The sequence below is a fragment of the Dipodomys merriami genome, unplaced genomic scaffold, assembly GCF_024711535.1.
Source record: "Dipodomys merriami isolate MVZ:Mamm:240054 unplaced genomic scaffold, mDipMer1.0.p SCAF_10, whole genome shotgun sequence".
Taxonomy (NCBI): domain Eukaryota; kingdom Metazoa; phylum Chordata; class Mammalia; order Rodentia; family Heteromyidae; genus Dipodomys; species Dipodomys merriami.
The window spans coordinates 42,639,119-42,665,243 of NW_027202271.1; the positions used below are offsets into that span (position 1 = coordinate 42,639,119).

Below are 26,125 nucleotides of genomic sequence, written 5' to 3' on the forward strand. Positions count from 1 at the left end.
GGACCTTGGTCCACTTGTCTATTTTAGTATGATAGCTAGTCCCTATGAAAAGCATTATATTATCTTTGTACAAGCTTTTATGGAATAGTCCGATAGAATTTCTCTTAAGAAAACAAAATGAAAGAGCACTTCAGTATTAGTTTTCTATTGCTGTGATGAAATACCAGGGAAAATCACTTTAAAAGGAGAAAAGGTTTAACTCCCAAGTTACAGAGGCTATTTTTTATTCCATGGCCACTTTATTCTGTTGCTTTGGGGGATATGACAGCATAGAACATCATGACAAGAATATCAGGCAGTGAGTGGTAGGAAACAGTGGCTAGGAAACAAAAGGAGAAATAAATGGCCAGGGCCCCAATATCCCCTTCAAGTGACCTAACTTCTTTTCACTCGGCCCACCCCTAAAGCTTCTACCATGTTTCTGCATCATATCACAGGCTTTAACCAAGACCAAGCCTTTAATGCATGGGCCTTTGGAAAATGCTTCCAAACCATAGCAATTACAGAAATACAAACTAATTCTATACCAAACCAGTACTTTTAAGGCTGTTAGTTTCTTTTCTTTTTGTCTTTCTTTTTTCCATTACTAATTGAGTATCTTGAGGATAAGCAGTTTATCTTACATTTTTCTTTCAAAATATATTACATTGGGGAAAAGCCTAGTGTTTAGGATTCAGAACACCTGGGGTTCCTCTGTAATCAACTGTGTAACTTACAAACGGACAGCATTCTGCTTAATAGCTTTGAGAAGATGAAGATAACACCTGTCCTGCTTGTCTCCTGGTCTTTCATTTCTTTTTCAGCTAATAATTTAACATACTGCACAGATGGTTTGGGAGGGTCACACAGCCCTAATGTACCATGATTCTGTTTATACTTAAAGTTTTTCATTTATATAAAACTGTCTTTTGCAAAAGAAAAAAAATCCTGACTTAAACAGTGGTTTCCTTCTGAATTTAGACAACTGCCTATTTAGCTTGGTCTGAATTAGATACAATACAACACAGCAAGGCACAACGAAACATATCTCCTATAGAAGGCCTAGTAGGGTTCAGAGCAAGGTGCTTTCTCAAAAACTGTCTTCAGAGTGTAAGCATAGGGGTATCGATTGAACTGAATGCTGTAACAATGACTAGGAACAAAACGATAATTATGTTTTGCATGTGTGTTACACAGCCTCAGAGTGTCAGATTTTCTGGCTGCTTTAAGAACACTGGTGTGATCTTATTCTTCATAGAAAGAGTCCTCCCATCATTAAGATTCAAGATTATTACTTGAGGAGTTAATATATATATATATATATATATATCAATTTATATATGTCAGGAATTCTGACTGATTTAGGGGAACAAAAATGAAGTCTGAGGGAACAAAATCAGACTTCTTGTAATTAATTTGCACTTACAATCTTGTCAGTGGTCAGCTGAGAAGGAATCATTTACTACTTGTGGGTTCTTTAGAAACTAAATACCTTTGCTACCCAGGTGACTCTTTCAGTGGGCATTAATGATTGACAGTACGTGTAAGATGATCTGAGTTATACATTGTTGTGTAATTAATGTTTGCTTTTACCTCATCTCGACTTTCCATGTCTTAACATAGATTATTCAGCCTTTCCTAGTCTACAGTTTTGAATACAGAAAGTAGTATCAAATGTCTTGGTATTTTGAAAGAGATTAAGTCCTAGGGAATAAGTCATTTGGCATTAACTTTTTGTTAAGTTTCTAACAAAGCATGACCACACCATTACTTTGTAAGTATTAGCATTTGTCCTGAACATATCAATTTCAGTAGAAAGACTTCAGGTGTTCCTGTGTATAAAATGATAGGCACTTTTTATCAACATATCCTTAAGCAGTTCACTTCTTGCTTTAGGAGATACATTGATAAAATATAATTTCCTCTTCCAAATTGGTTTCTATGGAAGTAAGTAATAATTATGCATGAATATCTAAGGACTTGCTGCCTTTATTCTCTGATTTTTTTTAAGCCTTGCTTAGTTTGATGTCTCATGTAAGTTATATTTACCAAGTAACTGCTTTATTCTCTGAGATGTAATGTCAGGTTCAACTCACCAAGTTTGTATTTGTCCCTGAGTGTAACTGTTTCAACCATCATCTTTTTTTTGTTTTGTTTTGTTTTTTTAGTTGGTCATGGGGCTTGAATATAGAGTCTGGTTGCTCTCTTTAAGCTCTTTTGCTCAAGGCTACTACTCTGCCACTTTGAGCCACAGAGCCGCTTCTGGTTTTCTGGTGGCTAACTGGAGATAGTGGTCTCACAGACTTTCTTGCCCAGGCTAGCTTTAAACTGTGATCCTCAGATCTCAGTTTCCAGAGTGGCTTGGATTATAGGCACTATCTTATCTAATGAGAGACATTTCATCTCTAGTAGTCAAGAACAGAGGTTGTGGAATGCTACAAAGCAAGATTCAGAAACAAACTCTATTTCATCCAAACTTTGAACCATGGCAAGCCATGATTGCTCTTTAAATCATTTTCTTCATTTGTAAAAAGAATTATTTGAACCTACTTGTTGTAGAATTAAAGGCAGTTAATATATATTAGTGGAGTGACTTCTATACTGTAATCAACTATGAATACTGGCTATCATTTCTGATTCAGGGATAGAGAAAACAAAACTCCTGGCTTTTGTTCAGACTATACTAGTCAGATTTGGTTTCTAGGTTAAATCAGTATAAGTCACATAAATATCTGCTCCCTGTCCCCAAGTAGGAACATTTGACAATGCCTGGAGACATTTTTTGATTGTCCCAACACATAGTGTGTGTGGTGGGTAGAGAGACTACTATTGGTACCTAGTAAGCAAAGGTTCCGGGATATTTATTTATGAACATTCTTTGATATAAAGGCAACTTGTCTCTCTTATCCCACTGCCCATTGAGGAATTACCTGTTTCAAAATGTTAAAAAAATACTGAGGTTGAGAAACCTTGAAGTAAATAGAAAGGAATTCTTGTAAAGATGAGTCATGAGTAAATCCTAATCAAGAAACCAGTTTACCAACCAGGACTTTCTGCTTTTAGGCTTCTAATGAACATAATCACCTTCTAACCTAGGAGCCATTTACAAGCTAGATAGACTTGTCACATACATTAACTTGTTTAATCCTGACAAGAGCCCTAAAAAAAGTAGGCTTATCCTCCTGTAACACCCTATCTCTCTTTTACCCTTTCTCTCTCTCTCTCTCTCTCTCTCTCTCTCTCTCTCTCTCTCTCTCTCTCTCTCTCTCTCTCTCTCTCTCTCTCTCTCTCTCTCTCACACACACACACACACACACACTTTCCCTCCCTTCATCCCCCCTCTCTCTTATTTTGCAGATGAGAGTTAGGCTAAAAGGTTGACTTTCTCACAGCATCATAGATGGTAATTAAACCCAGATGTTCTGGCCCCCATATCCAGTGCTTCTGCCACTCTCACATGCTCAGCATTGCATTTCTGTGGGGGAATGCAGGAGGCATGTTAGACATGGTTCCGCCCCTAAGATTCTTACTCAGTTGTTAGAGATTCACACCCATAAAGAGTTATTTATACCTACTGGGCAAGAATAGCTGCACTTTTCTTTCCCTTCTCAGTGGTACAGAATATTGCAATGTAGCTAATCTGAAACCTAACAAAAGTATTTTTTTTCCTCTCAAATCTTAGAGGGCTCTTTCATAATATAAATGCAGTAACTAATCTGCAAAATAAGGGTGCTACCCTTTCTTTACAATCTGTACTTTCATAGCATATGCCATCCTGTTCCTTTCCCCCCACCAGTCCTCCTACAGAGCCCAGATGGTGCCTGGCCTGCTCTTGCAAACTTCTGATTGCCTCTACTTCTTTTCTGTGCCCATCCTCTCCTGTGCACTTGAGAGTGAGGATATGACATCTGTGCACTTGAGAGTGAGGATAATGTATGACATCTGTCTGACTGAAGACCTAGATGTTAATGTCTCAAAATGTAACCAGTTTTAACATGTGAACTTGGTTTCTTTCAGATCAGTGGCTATCAGCGTGTCAGCACCTGCAGATCAATTTCATAAAGTTTTGAAAAGCACCAATTGTTAATTCAGATTTTATGAAAGTTGCAGGAATTTATTTTAGTAGACAAAAATAGACAGGAAATGCCTAATCACTGCATAGCTGCCTGATACCTCTAAAGAACAATTTACCTTCCTCTTTGTACATGCTATGTTTATGCTGTCACATTAATTTGATATTATTTTGACAAACGAATACAATTGATTCAAGTTGACACAAAGTTTTAATACCTAAGCTATTTTAAAAAAGCAATCCAGGGCTGGGAAGGTGGCTCAGTGGTAGAACGCTTGCTTTGTATGCATGATGCCCTGGGTTTGATTCCTCAGCATCACATAAGCAGAAAAAACCGGAAGTTGCTTTGTGGCTCAAGTGGTAGAGTGCTCGCCTTGAGCTGAAGAGCGCTTAGGTCCAGAGTTCAGGCCCCATAACTGACAAAAAAAAAAAAAAAAGGCAATCCAAACACCAGGTAACAAATTCTTTTCACTTTCTTCTGGAGTTATTTGATGATGCTAATAAAAATTTCCGTGGCATTTCTTATTCATGGGCACAAACAGTCCCAAATGCTATATGAATATATCACATTTCAACAATTACATAAATTTCAAAACTATTTGTACCCAAACAGTGAAGCTTTTGTTTATTTGTTCCCATGTTTATTTTACTTTGGGAAGTGTATCCTAATGAAAATCCTTGAAAGTTCAAGGGTGCTTCACAGATGAATGACTTGGAAAGATGGAGACCCATGCTGGCTTGCTTCCTGCCTAAGGACAAGAAGGGAAGTGGAGTGTAAAACAAAATCCTTCATTTATTTTTACTTGGATGGCTTTGGAAGTTTCTCAAAGTTTGTGTGCTCTGTAGAAGACAGAAAGTAGTACAGGATGCAGCTTTAAGCAGAAACTACCAACTAGACATATTTTCCAGGGGTCACCCTTCCTTTTTGGTTGGCTATTAAATCTTTCACAAAACTGATCAAATAACATATACCAAGGAAGACAGGATGTACATAATTCTTTTTTTCCCCTTGAGCATCTTTCTGTTTATCATGCCACTGTTCAAAGCATTTGTATAGCTTCCCATTGCTTTAGAGTTTTGAGGCTACAGCATGTTATAACTTTCTAGTTTGGGTCTCTGTCTAGCTCTTAAGCCTGGTTGATACCAGCAAAACACGCAACTGTGTGTAGGTAACTGCCAGCAACTATGGCATTGTTGCCATTGTTAGGGCTTAAAGAGAGCAGCAGGGGATGCGGGAAATAGTATTTAGAGGACAATTTTGCAAGCCTAATGTCCCAGGTCAAGGAATTCTAATTTTCTAAGTCACCCCTGCAACTTAATAAATGAATTTTTATAGAATTAACTGCTTTTGAAGCTCTTAGTTTTTTACAATGGTAAAGGAGGCCACCATCTAGCATGTGACATTTGAGTGGAAAATGACATGCAACATTAAGAAATGACTTTATGACTTTTTTGTGGGGATCAAATCATAGACTAAATAAATATTTGTTGAGAATTTACCAAGAGTGAGTGCCGTGACAGTAAATTATAGAACAACTTTTTTTACTTGGTTGCCATTTGATTTTATTTATTGCAAATGTCTTTAGTAGTTACAAAGATATTTCAATACACAACGTCGCCCCTTTTATCATTCTCTCCTATTTCTCCCAACCCCACCTATCCCCTCAATTTACCTGGTTCCATTTTCACATATATACATTGAGTAGTATGACTGAATTCACCCACATTTCCTCTCTATATTTGTCTGTTCCCCCTCCATAACACATGTTTCAGCTCCCTGGTGTTGTTAAACTGTAAATTAGCTTTTCAAGGGAGTTACACCATTAGATTCCTCCACTGCATATATTATAGTTAATAACTTTGTGTGTGTGTGTGTGTATATATATATATATATATATATATATATATATATATATATATGACTCAGTATATGTTTTCATATGTGTTTTTCTTCCTTTCCCATGGTATATGTAAGCCCATGGTGGATCATTAGGAAATAGAAAAATATAAATAATATGTTAAGGAGGACACAAAAGATGCTGAAATAGAGATAAGCCAGGAGAATCCTCATTTTTCATAAATTTCAAGGTAAGGTCATCTGAGGTGATGATCTTTAAGCTGACTCTGAAGAGAGAAATAACCAGTCATTCAAAGGGGGAAATGAGTATTCTGGAGGAGGGAGTTGTTAAAAGAGAATTAGACATGGTTGCAGACTGAGAGATTAGTGTGACTTGGTTCTGTAAAATTGCAAAGTCAAAAAGCCAGATCCCACAGGAATCCTGTTCTTTTCTCTGTGAGGACAGGATGCAGTATATGCTCAACATGGTTACAACAATAATTTTTAAGTAAAATATCTGACATACATACACAGCTACATGAACATATATTCCTTTGGAAATTAAAGTTTAAGAAGAGTTAAAATAGACACTTGTGTATCCATGCATATTGCTGTGCTATTCACAATAGCCAAGTTATGGAAACAGCCCATATACCCTACAACAGATGAGTGGATCAGTAAAATGTAGTTTATATACACAATGTAATTTTACTTATCTATTAGAACAAATAAGATTACATCATTTTCAGAGTAATGGATGGACCTAGGACAAATCATGCCAAGCTGAGAGAGATGAATGGCACATCTTTTCATCTCATACTTGGAGCTACTTCTAACAAATAGCTGGATGTGGTAATCTGTACAGGACTCTAGGCATTCACACACAGTCAGACTAAAGGAAGATTACCATAATGGAGAAACACAAAGGCATAACTTCTTTGAACATGTTAAAATACTACTTATCAAAATGAGCTCCAGGAAATAGAATTTTTGTTGTTGTTGGTGGTGGTGGTAGTGGTGGTGATGGTGGTGGTAGTGCAAGTGTTTATTTTTGCTTTGATTTTTAAAAATCAGGCAGGGGTAAAGCAGGACACAGAAAGGGGAAGGAGGAAGGGTAAACAAATGCAGTTATGCTATTTGGTATACACTACGTGGAAAATGATCTATGCAACTTGTGGGAAGGGATGGGAGGGGGAAACTGGGGGAAGCATAGGATGGGGTGACTTATGAAATGGTAACCCCTTCATACAACACTTTAATAATAATAAAATTATAAAAATAGTTAAATTAAGAATGCCTACAATAAATCTTTCTGTGAACATTATACTAAGATACTTAGAAGTTTAAAATGAGCCATTTACTTTTGGGCTCATTGGACCAAAAAAGAAAGAAAGGAAGGAAGGAAGGAAGGAAGGAAGGAAGGAAAGAAGGAAGGAAGGAAGGAAGGAAGGAAGGAAGGAAGGAAGGAGGAAGGAAGGAAGGAAAGAAAGAAAAAAACCCTAACGTTGGTCTTTCAAGAACAACTTAACATTTTAATCCCTAGCTGTTCAATGGTTTCTGAGACTAAGAAAGGGAATTTCACTTCCAGAAGAGAATTTCTAAGAAGGTTTTGGCTAAGTAAGCTGAGAATTATATCTCCTTTGAGTCATTGATTAATTTTATCCTTCAGTGGATGTCACACCCATGAAGAAAACAATTCAGTTAAGGCTGATCCTAAGTCAGGGAGATTGATATCATTCACAGACCAGACTCTTAGGTAAGGTTTCATTCCTGTTAGTGCTGAGAGATGTTAGTTCTCATGATGCAGCCTGTACCATTAAGATTTGACTATGGCAAGGTTCTAAGTTCAAGTTATAGGTAGAAGGTAGATTCCCCAGGGTGATTTGGGAAATATCTGTAAAAGCGTTATTTCCTTAAATACCACTCCATTATTTATCACCTGTTAATTAATATGTACAATGTAGTTATTATAGTATAAAATAGTAACTGCAGCAGCAGTAAAAATTATTTGAAAAGTAAAATCCAGCTTGGAAAAATTGTAAGTTCAGTTACTTAAAAATCCTGAGCATATCAAATATATACATGTAAAAAGAGCAATGATTTTAATTTGTAATTGAACGAAATAAAAATTCCTTGCCATTAGGTTTAAAGATGTGTTAGTGTCCAGTTAAATTTCCAACCAAGCCATTAAATAAATGAAAAAAAAAAACAACCCAAACCTAACAATTGCTTGGTATTTTTTTTCTGAGCTTTCTCCTAGAATTATTTTTCTTGCTTTCAAATATGATCTGTCTTTTACTGGATGCAACTTTATTCTATTGTCCTTCTCCTACCAATGAGATCACTCTTTAACAATATAGTGAAATTATAATAATAAAGAGTGGAATTACTACAGGCTATCTTGCATGTGGGCTATGTAATATGCTGAGTGGATCTCTATGAAGCCATACTTATCTAATTATAATGAGACCAACTCCTTGAAGAACACATGTTTGTGTCTCATATAACTAATTAATGAAGACTGAAATAATTGATGGTGAATGTAACAGAAGTATGCCAGTAGATACTGAAGTTTATCTTCTTTTTCACCATTGGGTTTTTACCTGTGGTACTAATATTAATTAATTTGACTAAACAATAGCTCTGTTTGCTTTCTATCCAAATTTATATACTAAATATTAAAACCTCAAAATAAATTATGAACAATGGAATATCATAGAAAATTAAAATTAATTTCAAAGTAATTTTAAAATCATTTTCATAAGTTTTCAGATCACTATAGTGTTCTTCAATGCTAATAAAGTATTACATGAACCCATGCTCAGTTTATTCCTTCTTATATGGTTGAAATTTTGATTGTTAGTAAATAGCACTAAAATGGACTGCACTGATTGTCCCTCTCATGATTGGAAATCCAGGTAAATTATAGTAAAACCTCTCTTGTAGCAATGCAATAGCAACAGTTATTTAGCCAGGCCTGTGTGTATCAGTGTATAACTACTGTATAGAAGACGTGGATTTCTCATGAAATTCAGTGTAGGAGAGAAAGACCAAACAATGATAAAAGCTAAATGTTTTGTGAGTTATGGGCTCACTCATAGTAAATAATAAGGCTGAGTTAAATAAGAAGCAAGAGGAGTAGGTGAACCCATAGCTGTAAGAAAATTTCTTCTTTTTCCCCCCCGGATACTGGGAATTGGACCCAGGGCATCTGTGTGTGGCATGTGCTTTCCCAGTTGAGCTAGGCCCCACCCAGCCCACAACATTTATTAAGGATAATATTATAGTTATATTTTGAAAAATATGAGAGATAAGTGTTGACTAGCCAGATGTTTTGGGATGAAATGAGTCATCATCTTTCTTTCATTAGCTCAATTCCTCCCTGCCCTCCCCTCCCCTCCCCTCCCCTCCCCTCCCCTCCCCTCCCCTCCCCTCCCCTCCCCTCCCCTCCCCTCCCCTCCCCTCTCCTCCCCTCCCCTTCCCGTCCCTTCATCCTCTTCTTTCTTTCTTTCTTTATTTTTTTGGGTCGGGTCGTGGAGGCTGAACTCTGGGCCTGGGCGCTGTCCCTCAGCTCTTCAGCTCAAGGCTAGCACCCTACCACTTGAGCCACAGCGCCACTTCCAGCTTTTTTCTGCTTATGTGGTGCTGAGGAATCGAACCCAGAGCCTAATGCATGCGAGGCAAGCGCTCTACCAACTGAGCCACCTTCCCAGCCCCTCATCCTCTTCTTTTTATTTCCCATCCCCCTTCCCTTTTCTTCCTTCCCTAATCCCTCCCCCTTCTCTCCTCTCACCTTTCCTTTTCTTTCTTCATTAGTTCCTTCTCTATTTTTTTAATTGTAAAGATGTTGTACAGAAGGGGTTACAGTTACACGAGTAAGGCAATGAGTACATTACTTGTCGATCATTGTTACCCCTTCCCTTCCTTATTGTTGTCCCACTATCCTTTCCCTCCCCCATCTCCCACACTTGCCCCCCAAACTCCCCCCTCCCATCTGAAATTGTAAAGTTCGTTTCCAATATACTGTCCTGTGGGTTCCCTATTTTTATAATATCTCTTCATGTGGCCCAGGCTTGCCTTGAGATTCTCGCTCAGCCTCCTGAACGCTGGGATTACCAGTGTGTACCAAGAAAGCCTGGTTTTGAGCTCATTTTTTTGATATTTTAACCTTGTTTCACTTCTTGTACAGAACAATGGAACTTAATCAACTAGGGTCACAGAATCTTTAGATAACGCTACCACCCTGTCACTAGAAAATCCAAGTAGCATTCCTAATATTGCTATGTGTAATGTCTTATGTTTTAAAATTGTGTGCTTAGATTTTCCAGATTTTTTAAAAATTCTTTAGGGAAAAAAATCTCATTGGACTTATGTAGACACATTTTCCATATTCCTTTGGTAGTATGCTCTTTTATTTGAAAGTTTTGAGAATTATCTTTTTCTCATTTTGAGCTTCTATGTGTTTTTGACTTTGAGGAAAATGGGAAAAGCTGTAGATGATATCAGTCTTTTTTTGTCTTTTGTCTTTTTTATGGGTGAACAGAGAGCTATGTGAGTTTCTGTGTCTGTCTTTTGCTTTTAGTATAAATATAATGGATCACCCCTTCTGAATGGTTTGACTTCCACTTTCAAAAATGTCTGAGAAAAAAATATCTGAGAATAGGAGTCAAAGAGGTTTTATATCAGATACTCATTGAGATGTGTAGGGCTTTGTACAATACTTGCTTTGTTGAAAGAGAGAGCTAAATTCATCTACAAAATTCTTACCAGCGTGTCTATGTCTATAGGAAGACAAATTGCTAACTACCAGATGTTGAAATAGAAATACTCTAACCAAAACAATGTAGAAATGATCTAGTCTGAACAGTATGTATTTTTTCAAGGAAAATTGATTCATAGGCAGTGCAGATTTTCAACTTAAAATTTCAGTTTTAGTAGAAAAAAATGCAAAGACAAAAGGCATTTCAAATTATTTTTCTCACAAACTAAAAACAAAACAGCAAAAAGCAGCACTGAAATCTTGACCCTACTATTCACTTCAAATCTGAGATTGAGACAACACATTTTATGAACTTTTCATTCTTTGTTGCTTTAAAATAACCCCAAAATTTGATTACAAAGGTAAGTAAAATATCTCTCACATTCACACTGAGTATGAATTACATGTTTTCTAGCACTAAGCTTAATGAACTTGATGTGTGCAATGTTATGATAGGTAAACTGCCTGTTAATTTTTTTCCAGATCAGTTTGCATAGTGTAACTATACCTATATTTTATCTACCTTTAAACTTAATTCACCCACCAGTAAAGGATCTGAACTGGTAACATAGTCTAGCTAACAGATAAGACAGCATCATGTGGTACAAAAGGATTCTTCTTTCTCTCTCTCTGTCTCTCTCTCTCTCTCTCTCTTTTTTTTTTTTAAAGAAATGTCTTACAAAAGGCACCTGACTCAAAGACATTTTTGCACATGATAAGCCTAAGGCTATTTGTATAATAATTTCAAGCTGAGAAATATTTTCTTCTGTAGGATAAAGACAATTTTATTCATGGATAAAATGCTCTACGAAGGGGATCTTATAATCACATCACCCACTTTCATAACCATCAAAGGCGTACAACATCTAAGTCCAATTAATGGAGGATGGAACCATATGGACATCTGTTTCAGTGATGTGGTAAGGAGTTAATACTTTGTTCCTTTAGTCCAAGTGCTTTATAAGCATTAACGTACTTAGTACCTTTATGAACTAGGTAAGCAACTATGTATGCTCTGCTTTGCTTTTATGCCTCAATATATCTAAGGTAAGACTGCTACAGGTCATCTTTGAAGGTGTAATAAAAAGTAGGAATTGAAAATGTGTAATTAAGTTTCCTTATGAGGGACCATCAAGTTCTATATTTTACAAGATATCTTAATAAGGAAAAAGGTCATGGCACTTCCTCATCTCACCTTCATTGTGTCTATTATTATGACCTCATTCTCAGAGCAAATGCTCACACGGAGGAAGCTCCCTTAGTACGGACATGCATAAGGATGGCTTTGCTATCCTCTGATGACCTGCTGAAAGTGAGGGATAGGAACACTCTAGGTCATCTCAGGTGGCTTTGCTCTTGCACTTGCTTCATGGCTGCCTGTCTTTGGGTTTACAACCTTAGTAGGAGATAGGAAGGATCAATGCATATGTAACAGCACAGTTTTGTATGTATAGGTACATGAGTGTCAACTATGTGAGGAGATGCTGCAGCAAAAGAATGCTATGTTTAAGTGCATAAATATCTGACCAGATTTTAGCACAAAGGGAGAATACAGTCTGTTCAATATTTTACAACTCAAAGAAATACTAAAGCTGCAGAAAATAAGTATCAGGTAAAACATCTAGGTGATCAGTTACCTGATGTTTCTACATCTTATACATACAGAGGATTATTAGGTGAATGGAAATTTAATTCCAGTAGAATAAATGTATATATATATATATATATATATATATATATATATAGAGCTATTAACCATGATAACTTTATTATAGAATTATACATTGTTGATGTTCTGTTGATTTTCAAAGAGGCATGGCATACAAGCATATATTATCACCTCTTTTTTCTCTGTACCGCTGATATTTATGAAATTGCAGTGGATGTTTCTCCATATATGCAATAAAATTGCCCATTTATCTTATAATCAGATATAAAATGTTTTACTCAGTCCTGATAATAAGACTTATACAGCCTATCATATTACTTTGTTACCTGGATTCTCAGGAAACCCAAAGATAACAACAATTTATAGGGTTTTACATAATGAAGTTATTTGTTTTTCTATTTACATAAAAACAGTCATATCAGGCAGAATTTATATCTGGATCAAGTAAGCCCTTTTTTTACTGACATTATGGTGACTCTATAACTTGCATGTTGCTTTGAGGAATTTGATTAACAAGCATTTTTGCGCCAATATAACTAACTTCTATTAGAAGACAAATTTAATGACAAAAATAATGGAATTATGGTCCTTTAGTTCATTGTTAGGTGGTAGCTCATAGTTATCTGATTCAGAGCTCAGCTGACTTGAGTTTGAATAAAAAGCTCTTCTGCCTTCTGTCTACATGGGTTGAGATGTCATGCTGACATTTTTTAATTTAAGAATTTGTGAAATATTTAAAGTTCTGAGATCAGTACTTAGCCCCAAATAAGTGTTCAGAAAATATTGACTAGTGTTAATGTTATTAATTAAAGCTAAAATAAGATTATACTGGTTAAAACTTGAAAACAGATGCTTCTATAAGATGCAAAAATATTGATGACTGGAATATAGTTTTACAAACTATATAAAACTATATAAAATTCCACTACTCATATTAAAACATATGTAAAAGTACTTAGTAGCTTTTCACTTATCTGTATAACAGATAAGTGAAATATGTGTAAAATTTGATTCAGCTTAATATTTTCATTTAAGAATGTAAAAACTATGATATTTTCAGAGAATAAAATCTTTTTTTGGGGGGGGGGGTCCGGTCGTGGGGCCTGAACTCTGGGCCTGGGCTCTGTCCCTCAGCAATTCAGCTTAAGGCTAGCACTCTACCATTGAGCCATAGAGCCACTTCCGGCTTTTTTCTTTTTGCTTATGTGGTGCTGAGGAATTGAACCCAGGGCCTCAGGCATGCAAAGCAAGCACTCTACCACTGAGCCACCTTCCCAGCCCGAGAATAAAATCTTAATAAATTTGGTGAATTTAAGATTAGTGAATTGTGCTCAAGGAATATGCTAATATTTCCTAGTTCTAAAAACTCAGAAACTATAGTGGTAACTTTTGTACTTTGCATGTTAGATGACCTCATCTACCAGTTTAGCAATATGTTTTCTAAAATTTTGATTTAATTTGCTTGTTTGAAGCTCAGAATGACTTTTCTTGAAGCAAATCTAATATAAATGTTGATTTGTCTTCAGTTTATCCCTCTTCACAACTTCAATTTAATCCATAACATTAAAGATGAAGGTATGTCCTTTCAACAGAAGGCAGAAAACAATACTCTGCCAATACTTTTTTATTCTAAAGCTAATGAAGTATTTATTTAGACATACATAATATTTATAAAGCACTTTAATTAAATGTTTTTACATTATAGGGTCTTTAATTAACAAAGACGGGAAAACAAGTAAAAATTTATATTGAATGAATGTGTAGGCAAGAAGGCCAAAGATTTTAGTGAACTCAATAGAGAATTATGGAACTTTTCCATGATTTTGGAGCTTCAATTCAATAAATATGCTCTTCAGTGGAACATGTCCCCATTGAGACTTTGTGCAGCATGTTTCAGTGAACAGATATCTGAGCTTAATAAGTAGTTTAGTGGTAGAGTATATATTTAACATGTGTAAGACCTTCAAATCAGTTCATACTGCCCCAAACAGGCAAATAAAAAATGAGACCATTTCTATACTTGCATACCACTGAAGATCAAGTCTAACTAAATGTCACAGGAAAAATCCAAATAACCTCAGGTTAAACACGAGACAAATCCATTTCCCTTAGGTTAAAGAAGTCTGGAGTGAGGTAGTTCAGGGCCTTTACTGAAGAGCTTCATCTCGCTTGTTGCCTCTGGTTTCTCCTCAAGCCTATCTCCTGGTCCATGAGATGCATTATGCACAGATCAAAACTGAAATTTGGACAAAGTGAAATTCTGATCATTTTACTGAGTGGAAATAACAATTGCCATGAGGTATACTATGAAAACTCAATGCAGAAACAGTGGAATGTAACAGCTTGTGGAAGTAATGTTTTAATTCATTTCTTGGAATTTCTGGACAGAAGTGAGAATCTCCTAAGTCACAGCATATGTTAACATGACTATAATCAATTATTATTTAAAAAAAATCGAGTCTGGGGCTGGGAAGGTGGCTTAGTGATAGAGTGCTTGCCTTGCATGCATGAGGCCCTGGGTTCAATTCCTCAGCACCACATAAGCAGTGGAAGTGGTGCTTGGGATCAATTGGTAGAGCTCTAGCCTTGAGCTGAAGAGCTCAGGGCCAGCATCTAGGCTCAGAGTTCAGGACCCGCAACCGACCAAAAAAAAGTCCTTTGAAGCCTATTTATCCAAACTATATAGTTTATTACTAGAAAATTCTTAGAACTCAGATCATCATTTCTGTAATGTGCTTCAGGTTTCTTTGATGGTTTGAGGTGCAGAGAGTTTTGTGTTATTTAGTGACTGCTTTCCTTAGCTGAACTGAAACTAAGTAATGGGTGACAGGTTTAATATTGATTGTAAGATTTTCAAAATGGTGTAGAAGTAGGTTGCAGTTAGCTAATTCAGTTATTATTTAGTAAAGTTGCAGTTAGCTAATTAGTATTTATTTTCTAAGATCAGAGGGACCTTTAAAGAACTGTGTTTTCAGAAGCACATAGAAAAAAATCCATTATTTTTCCTTCATCTCCACAATGATGAACTTTCACTGTGGAGTTTTCTTTACCCTATGAACTTTTGTGCATTGCAGTTGAGGTAGAAGTCCATTATTTTCTTCTTTTGCCTCTTGATAAACTACAATTTCTGAGAAGTCTAAATACTAATCATTCAAATTCATTTTGGCCAAGACAAGATTTTATTGATCGTTTGATACAGCCATGTTCTAAATAATTTAGGAGATTTTTTCTTACATCTTCCACTTGAGATATTTTGATGTTAAATTGATATAGAAAATTTGTTGTTGTTGTTATATTGAAATAGATAGCTTCCAAAACATGGCATATTTTACAAAGACTAATGCAATGTGCTCTGGGTTGTGCAATTGAACTTACAATGACCTTTGTCATAGAGAAAACAGAATGCCTAAACTATTCTTGGATTTCTTATTATGTAGTAGACAGGACAATGTCAGTATAAAACATATTGTTTAAATTAGACAGAAACAGTCTGAATAAACTGTTGTAAACCTTCAATGAAGTGAAGAGGTAACAATTTCTACAAAAGGACTGCTCCATTTTGGGCCAAAATTATAGTTCTGTCAGGGTTTAAGAAGTTCACCAGATGGGAGGCCGCTTGAGTTTGCAACCATATATATCTTTTCCTTCTGAAAGGAACATTTATTTCCTGACATGTTATCAGGAAAATTGTTCACTTTTATTCTTCATCTGTCACTCAAACTTGTCACTACATTTAGTGGCTATTTATTCTGCACATCCTTCCTACCTCTAATAGTGCTGTCAGCCTGTCTGATATTCATATGCTAGCAACACATTTCTTTATATTTCAAACAACTTATGGAAAGCATCATCCTCCTTCTGTTATGAATCCCAGCCACATCATTGCAAGAGGTTTTAGTTTGCTCATTCTTTTTTTCTTTTCTTCACTTTTAGTCAAAATAGGAACTCCCAACATTTTTCTCAATTAGTGGAGTCTTTTTTTAAATTACTATGAGTTAAGTGTTTGATTCAACCTGATACTGTTATTTATTTACACTGGGCCTTCTTTGGGACCAGTGACACAAGTTCAAATTTGAATAGTAGGAAGAAAAGGTGCAAACTGTTCTTTAACTCTCATATCATAAACATTTCAATAAACAGAGCTTAATAGTGCTAAGAAATTATGAAATCAATTTTTATTACACATCTTTTCCCACATTGTTCTCAAAGTTCAGAAGCTAATGTCCACAATGTAGTCTGAACAACAAGCTGCAAATTTCAATCTATAATCTATATCTATGTCTATATATTTATATATAAATCAATGAAATCTTTTGTCAAAGTAAAACAAAACCAACCCCCAAATCAAAACTAACCCAAACAAAATCCTGAGTCTTCTAATTCTTCCTTAACTTTCAATATACTGAAAGATTATAAGTAAGTCCAGAATTAGCTTGGTTGATGAATTGGAAACAACTCATATAAATCAAAATTGCTTAAGAACTTTCACTAATATTTAGGTGCTAAGGAAGAAAATTTTAAATGGTCTCTCCATAGAAATAAATATTAGACTATGAGGTAGCAGTGTTAATTTTACTAGCATGATTTAATCATTTCGCAATGTATACACATTATAAATCTCCCATGATACCTCATCAAAGCAAACAATTTTATTTGTTAAGTAAAAAACAAATAAATAAGTTAATTTTAAAAAATGGGCCATGAGAGGAGCTTGTAGAATTCTGAGGTTCAATTGAGAGGCTGAAACACAATTTTATGTAAGTGGCAAGAAATCCCACCGTGAGAGGAGCAGTGAAGTGAATGGGTGATTTTGATTGAAACAACACCTATGACTAGAATGTTGAACGACCCCTCAAAATGCTGTTTTGCCTCCAAGGATAACAGAGAAGTGATGCTTTTACAGTTTTTCCTTTCTACTCCCACCTAAAAAAGTTACTATGTAGAAAAAAGTGAAAATTTAGTCAGCTCTATACACAAGCATTTTAGAGCTGCTGCATTATTCTGAGACTGAACTCTCACGTTAGATGGTAGTGTATCTTTGTAGAATGAGTGAGTATGGGGAGTGTGATAAGGCGAAGGAAGAGGATACACAGACTATCCTTCTAACCAAGGGATCCCATGAAAGAATGTGGTTTACCACTAAACTATGAATTAAAGGAGAGCCTGAGACTGGAAACTAGAGAGAAGAAAGTAGGTAGTTAAAGGAGGAAGACCCAAATTTTCAGTCTAAATTTCTGACTTCCAGAGGGGGCAGGTGGGGTGCCAGTTTATTAACCTCAGTGAAGTCATTTTCAAGTCTTGGTTCTACCTGGATGGCACTTGGAATATTCCAATTTATCAGGAGGTGGAAGTAATGTCTTTATCACTTAACCATGTCCCTACCTATTTTTGTTTTAGGTAATTTTTAAGATTAGAACATTATTAAGAAACGAACGAAACTTGCGTGGATGTGGCCAAAAGGAAACTCGAATACACTGTTGATGATAGCTTAAACTTGTTCAAACACTTTGGAAAACAGGGTGGAGAGTTCTCAAATAGATTAAACATAGAACTACTCTATGATCCAGCAATTCCATTCCTAGACATTTATGCAAAAGATTATTAACCAGGATACAGTAAAGGCTCCAGCAAAACCATGTTCATCACAGCACTTTGCACTCTAGTCAAAGTATGGAATCAGCCCAGAAGCCCCTCAGTAGACAAGTGGATCAAGAAAATGTGGTATACATATACAATGGAATTTTACTCATCCATTAGAGAGAATGACAGTGGATCATTTGTAAAGAAATTGGAGAACATTTATGTGAAGTAAAGTAAGTCAGTCAGGCCCAGAGGGACAAAGGACACGTATTTTCTCTTATATGTGGAAGCTAGAGTTAGCTTCTAAACTTACATGTAAATATGTGGATTGTCTGTAAGTGTATGCAAATGTACCAACTGAAATATAATAGATTCAAGGGAGAACAAATAGTGTAATTCCTTAGAAAGGCAAAGCCAGAGTTCAACAAAATAAGCACCAGAAACTGGGTACTTAAAAGGGGTAGGGTGGGGTAAAGGGGAGAGGGGTAAATGAATGAAGAGGGGGAAAGGAGGAAATATAGACAAGAATTCAATGTATATCCTACAACATTAAGAGGAGTAAGGGAAGGGAGCTATTTATGGAGGGATGGGTGAGAATTTTGAATTGGATGACATTGATCAAAATGCATTCATAAACTGCTTTGTTAAATGGCCATACTTTTATACAACTACTTAAAGATAAATTAAAAAAAAATGATTGGCCTCTCATTTTTGCCCAAGGCTAGCCTGGATTAATTCTTCTGCTTACAGCTTCCCACAAAGCTGGGTTCACAGGAGCATTCCACCACAGTTAGCTTATTAATTAAGATGGAGTTTTACTAACTTCTTGCTAACTTCCACATACCTGAGATTACAGATGGGAGCCACTACATCCAGTCTCAAACTAGTTTTAAGATAACCTTAGAATTTAAAGCCCTTAGTATTTAAAGTAATTTTCTGCTCTTATTCCCTCATTTCTTATCCTGTCTGGTTTGAATTTTTCTATTTCTTTCTAACTATTTTTTTTATTATTTTATTTTATTTTATTTGTGAACATATTGTACAGAGGGGTTACAATTACATGGGCAGGATAATGCATACATTTCTTACCAAGCATTGCAGCCTCCTCCTTTGTTTCTTTCTAACTATTGACTTAGCTTTCCTTCTGCCTTCAGGTTACCTCTTCAGTTCATTCCTATAGTCTACTTTCATCTTCTTCCTTGTTTTGATTTCTACTGTATTTCTTGTGGTCCAGTTTGGTTCTTCATTTTATAACCTGCTGTTGGTCAAGGTTTAGTGGAACAAAGGAAGAGGGTCTGTGGATCTGATAAGGTACTGTGTAGTGTTTAACAAAAGGGAACAAAAGAGTATTTAACAATCATTGAGAATATAGGAATTTGTTTTCCTAAATGTCCCTATACTGTTATAAGGACATTATGGACTAAGTCTAGTCCATAAGTGGACTTTATGGCTGCCCACTGTGTCTAAAGTTTGTGATGATAGGGGGTCTTGAGAAGGAAACCAGCAAGAAAATCTTGATTAGATAGAATTGCATGCTTTGCCAGGAACCAAGGTTCTCAGTTTAGTAAGTTATTTGTAAAACAACAAGAAAACAAATGGGGAAAGGAGAAGGAACAATATGTGGGGAGTACAGAATGAATCACTCTAAAATCATCAAGCAAGGAGCTTTATCAGATCATGCTCAGGGGAAAATATGGCAGATAAAATGGAGTTTTATTCATCTATAAAGAATAATAAAATTATGCTATGTACATGGAAAGGTATGGATCTAGAGACTGTCATGTGAAGAGTATTTTAACTTGGAAAAAGAAATGTCACATATGGAACATCTAGATCAGAAATAAAATGTTTTGAACGAGGCACCATTTAGGAAAAGGAAAAGAATCATTGGAAGGATGGGAAAGGACAAGAGAGTAATGGAGGGATGAATATGATCAAATTATCTTATGTAAAAGAAACAACAATAACAGAGGATGTCTATCATGATTAGTGGTAGTTCTTCTGTTTTCCTCATTATGTTGTGGCCTGTTCTGAGAGCCCAAACAAGGGTTGGTTATGTGGGTCAAAAAATGGAAGAAATGTTTGTGAGAAGAGGCAGACGATTTAGATAAGGATTGAAATTCTGACTCTTTTGCTTACCTGTAAATCTTTTTTTGGGGGGGGGGCAGTGGTCTGGTCATGTGGCCTGAACTCTGGGCTGGGTGCTGTCCCTCAGCTCTTCAGCTCAAGGCTAGCACCGTACCACTTGAGCCACAGTGCCACTTCCGGGTTTTTTCTTTTTGCTTATGTGGTGCTGAGGAATCGAACCCAGAGTCTCAGGCATGCAAGACAAGGACTCTACCACTGAGCCAGCTTCCCAGCCCTACCTGTAAATCTTCTTAACCTCCTCAAACCTCATTTCTCCATCTATAAATAGAGGTAAATATATTTCATAATTATTATGAGGAGTAAACAAAAAATGCTCTTCAGAAATAAGAAAAGGGAAATGGCAGATGTGATTTTCCCAACTTTTCCCTGTCTGCCCTTTCAAAACGATATACCATGTTTCTGTTTTGCAATGGAAGAAATCTTCCCTTCAGTCCTCTTACCTCTGTTGACCTTCCTTGTACTCTGAGAATAATACCAGTGTTCGTTGAAGCTCAACCTGCAATGAGAGGGCTCCTTATCTACTTTATTACCCAGATGTCATTCTGCCATTTGATGTTTCCTAAATATGGCACCTTGTTATTACAGAAGACATTGTCCAGGGACTGTGACAGCAAACTCCAGTTCAAGCCTCAGATTCATCAGTGTTTTGGAAAGAGCGTTAGTCCTTTTCATTGTTTAATTCTACCCATTTTTGGTTTAAGTAAATGTCTCTGTCTCCCTTAAGATTTAAGTTTTGGCCTAGAAATAGAATTGTATTGTCAGACTATATATATATAGTCTGAGAGTGTATCAAAGACAATGTAATTCTCTGTTGGCTTTCTTTATTGAACTGTTCTATTCATCTCTTTCTCTTCAGTAAGTAAGGTTTATATTATATTGGTCAGTGTTTTTCTAACTAACATATGTCATTCTCATCAAGAAAACCTCAGCTTAATGTGAAAAATTGCATCAAATTAAAGGAATAATAGTAAATAAATAGTTAAATTCAGAATATAACTTATGAATAATTGTCAGCCACTAAAAGAATCCTCAAATCCTAGTATCAGGTAATATGCTTTTATACAACTAAAACAAAAGACCAAGATGCAACATAGGTAGCATAATTCTAAATATTAAAAAATATAAAATATACAAAGAAATAGATTGGAAGGAAAAGCCTTGTCTATTGCACTTTCTTATCCTTCCCTTCTCTCTTTTAAACAAATTTTAGAAGTTTTGGTTATCCTATTTTCACTTATTAATATAAAATATATTAATGTCAATCACATCACCATTATGTTTTTTATAATTTAACTAATCTTGGCATCTGAGAAGCAGAAATGCATGGAACATATAAATCACCATGAACTGGAGTCAGAAATAAAAGTCTAATGCAATGTGGAGAGAGAATGAATGGCTATGGAATGCTCTGTACTAAGCACAGTTTTGCTACTTCATTGAATATTTACCTCCCCAGAAGAATATATTTACCCCTTCCCACAGATGGAAATATTATATTTAGTGAGTTCCCAGGACTTCCCATAGGTTCCATAGATTGACTATTGAAGTAAATCTATCTGGAAAAACTTGTAAACTCAGAGAGCAAATGACACAACTAAAAACTTATTTGGGAATGCATGACATAAATGTGTGTATTCATTCATTTCTTTTAAAATTCCCAATCAGTGACTTATTTTATATATATTGTATGTAACTTGTTTGTTGTTTGAGGGTTTGATGGTACCGAGTTTGAAATCAGGGCTTTCTTAGGCAAACACTCTACTGCTCAAATCATGTGCCCAGCACATAGTGTCATCCATCAAGATTCTCAGTGAATGTACCTATGTACTCATTAAACTTTGCTATTTTATACTATTTACAAGATACTACTGTTTTGGACCTAGAGAGTGCTTGATACGTTTCATTGTGTTACCATTCTAGGTAGATGGATAAGAAATAATGGAACAAAGAGCAGGGAAATCAAACAATGAGAGTATATACTATAGCTGTGATCTCATGTGCATATTCATACAATTGAGAAAATTAAATTATCCAGCTTTGCAGTTAATTATTGAATGTTGGAAGATGTATGTGTTATTAATGCCAGTTATATAACTATGTCCTAGCTAGTAATCTCATAAGCTAGAGATATTTATGAGGAAATAAAATATAATAGAAGTCATTGAGTGATACATGTATTGGTAAAAGGCAGACAATTTGGTAAGGCTAACAAAAGAACACTATTATAACCCGTAGTTAGTATGCATGATAATTCTGAGATTTTGTGTATAGTGTTGAATTAAAATATGAATATTTGATGACAGCAATAACAAAATAACAATTGAATAACATAAAAAAAAACTAAAGGTACGGGGCTTTCCTTGAATCTTAAACTTGTTTAGTTAGTAAAATTTTATGTGTGTCTGTGAATTAATCTCCTGGTTGTTCAATTGACTGAATATCTAGACACATTGCTGGTGTTCTGCTATATATAATATGGAATACAGAGATGAAAAAGACCATAGTGCTTGTTGTCAGTAATCTTATTCTGTTAAGTTACTTGTATACCAACAAGGAAGCAAATATTGGTAAATGAAAATTGGGAAAGGAGATGGGACCATGTTTCCTCAGTGCAGAATGAATCAGTCTAAAGACATCAAGGATTACTCAAGGCCCCAAATCCTACAAGACGGTAGCAAAGGTGATTATAATAACATTTCACTGACTTTTCAAAATATGTGTAATGTTTATAAAGTAGTCACACCTATATCTCTGATCCAGGGAAGTCGTATTAGTAAAAGAACTCAGTCTACCAATATTGAAGTAATTTAAATGAAGGATTTGCATAGCTCTCACATAATTCCCTCAAAATTTCTCTTTTCCCCATAAGCTGCTTTCACTCCCTGGAGTTATCCTCACTCCCACTCTCCTCTCTGAGCCATGTCTTTGTTCCCTTTGGGCCATTTTCACTTTCCTCTGTCCACCTTCTTGTTTGTTTGTTTTTGCTCATTATCATAATTGGCATAAAATACTTTGTTAAGTTTTTCTCCTCCTCCAACTACCTCACAGGCATTGCTTCCCTGGCTTGTTTTTCTGACTGTTCTCCACTACTGATGTTAAAAGCATTGCTTTCTTTTGACATCTTTTTTTCTTCTCAGTAGATGGGAAAGAAAGTAGTTGTGCAACACCAGAATCTTCACTAGCAGGCTGGAAAGCCTTTTAGTTTTTTTGTTCTTAAAGAGATAGACATTTTTCTTAATAGGCTCTCAAACCTAAAGTTTCTTTAATCTCATCTTTAAGTCTTCAGTTGAGTGCTATTGCTGGAACATTTTTTTAAAAAAATTTTATTTTATTTTATTTGAGAACATACTGTACAGAGGGGTTACAATTACATGGGCAGGATAATGCATACATTTCTTACCAAGCATTGCAGCCTCCTCCTTTGTTTACCCTTCACCTCCCTTCCCAGCCTCCCCCCTCCCCCCCACCCAATCATACCTCCCTCCCCCCCCCCCACACCGACATTGTAAAGCTGGTTTTGAGATGACATTTTGTACTTCTCATTGTTGCAACAGGTCCACCTGAATCCTTAAACGACTTGCTTGTCCCCATCTCCTCCACATGTTATACTGACATCAAATATAGTGAAAGCGGGGGTTACACTGTGGGGGAGGGACATACAAAGCAACAAAGAAATAATCTTATAAATGCGTTAGAAGACATGCATGAAAGAAACGAAAACATTAAAATACATATTTAAGGGTTCATTTTCCTAACATCACATTATCTGACCTTTTCCGCTTGACTCATACCTATACTAGATATTGCAAATAAGGGAAACCATGGGACCTATGTTTCTTTGGGCCTGGCTTACTTCACTTAATATAATTTTTTCCAAACCTTTCCATTTCCTAACAAATGGGGAAATGTCATTCTTTCTGATGGAGGCATAGAATGCTGGAACATTTTTTGTCTGGAACATTGTCTCCGACTGTACATTTTATCAGAGCTGTGATTTACTCAAGGAATAGCACTCTAATGTAGAAATGTTGGTCTAGATCATATGTATTTAGGATGTCATTCATATGGCAGATTAAAAGACAAGAATTCCTACTGACAATTTCCTCTTTCCTTAATCCCTTCTAGCATTTTCCAGCATTATGTTTTGGTGCTTTTGTTTTTCTTGATCTCATCTGGAAAAAATGTGTGTGTATGTTTTTTTAAGTATTCATGACCATGCATACACACTATGACAATAATCAGTGACCATCATAAAGACATTATTTTTCCCAAAATTATATTTTTCTGAAATTGATCCAGTAAGTAAATAGCAATGACCATTTGCATATACAATATAGGAATGAATTTCACAAAATATTCATTAATTAAAATCTGGGATAAATATTTGCATAGGTAAGAATTCTATGCTAGATAAATCATGACACAACTGTGCCACACACACACACACATTCATACACATATGTTAGTATAGGACATAAGGAAAAATTTTAAATAATAGTATAAAAGTCTTATTTACATTCTTTCCCATCAAATTCACCTCCGAACCAGAAATGCTAAGAAACTGAACACTAGTGGATGTAAACATTGTCTACTTCTATGCTACTTCCCACTCCTGTTGGAAGAGTTAATGAACTGATGGTTCAAACAAAATTTAGCACCCAGCAATCCATCCAATCTTTAATGAATGAAAAGCAAGCCCTTTTAATCAGAGCACAGAATGATGGCAAGTTGGGAAGGACCTCAGTGTATCTAGTGTGCTTTATAAACTGTCTATCTGGTCTATGAATAATCATGGAGTGGCCGAAGATGATTCATCTGGAAGACCTATTTAAGGAAGGAAGTGAAAGTCATAGGTTAAACAAAATGACCCATAATCAGATGCTGACTGTTGTGTGTTGAAAGGTTCTATGTAAAGCCAAACTTTCCAACCACAAAAAGGGACCTGTTTTGTTCAATGTTTTGGAGTAAAGAAATTAAATAGAAAGCTAAGCTAACATAAAAGGCCTAGAAATAGTTTTAACTTTCATGCTAGACACAGAAAAATTAAAGAAATATACTGAATAGATTAAACAAATAAGTAACCAGTCATCTGTTTAATTTGAAATCCTATAAAAATGTGTAAGATTTGTAAGAAAATGTCAAAATTTATTTTTGATATGAGAAAGAGTATCTCATATGTCAGAAACTTAAAAGCTCTATAAAATACTGTATAGGTTTACTAATAACTCAGACATAAGAATGTTCACATGGTTGCTAGTATTGTTTTCTGCTTTATAAACGAATATGTGCATTGATTCACTCATGCATTTATTCTTTTTTCTTGTTGTTTAATATGTAATTAATTCCCTATTCATGCGAGGCTTTTTGCTAAGTTTGAAGATGTAAAAAAAATGTGTTTCCCCCTGTTAAGGAACTTACAGTTCAATTTAAGAAAAATGGACTTTAACTGTGGAGTGCTGTTAAATGCTGTGACAAAAATAAACCCAGAGGCTAATTCAGACTGAGAAATCTAAGAAGCCTTCCAGGAAGTACTAGTTCATGAGTTCAGCTTTGAAAAATAATGGATTTAGACAGATGGAGAGGCAATAGAACATGGTAGCTAAACATATAAATTCTATAGCTAGGCTGTCTGGATCCACTCAAGTCTTGTTTGCCAATGACTATGCATGACCCTGGGCAAGTTACCCAACTGATTTGTCCCTTAATTTTCTCCATAAGTGGGAACAAATATCTATTACACCAACCATAAGGTTCTAAGGATGAAAAGATAATGAGTATTTCCAAAGTATTTAGAACAGTGTCTCATAGAAATGCTATGTATCTGATGTACAAATAAAGAGGGAGAGTGAGAATTGCTATGTATGTGATGCACAAATAAAGAAGGAGAGTGACAAGTATCCTAGGTAGTAGGCTTAGTTAGAATAGTTTCCTGAAAGGGCATATGTGCTATATTTAGAAAAGAATCAAGAATCAAGCATAGGCCCAATTATGAGAGAAGACTGAAGAGATTTGAAGACTTTGGTAATGAATGTGATTATTATTCTAAACATCATGAGGAACCCAGACATGTTTTAAGCACTA

At 35.6% G+C, this 26,125-nt stretch overlaps 1 long non-coding RNA gene across 5 annotated transcripts in view; it reads left to right on the top strand.

The window, feature by feature from the left end:
• Positions 1–26,125, top strand: part of LOC138837967 (uncharacterized) — a 304,135-nt gene that overhangs the window by 98,748 nt on the left and 179,262 nt on the right. For all 5 annotated transcript variants that reach the window (XR_011375526.1, XR_011375533.1, XR_011375529.1 and 2 more), the window contains one exon: positions 11,420–11,567. This is a non-coding gene — a long non-coding RNA (uncharacterized lncRNA). The remainder of the gene's footprint in view (positions 1–11,419; positions 11,568–26,125) is intronic.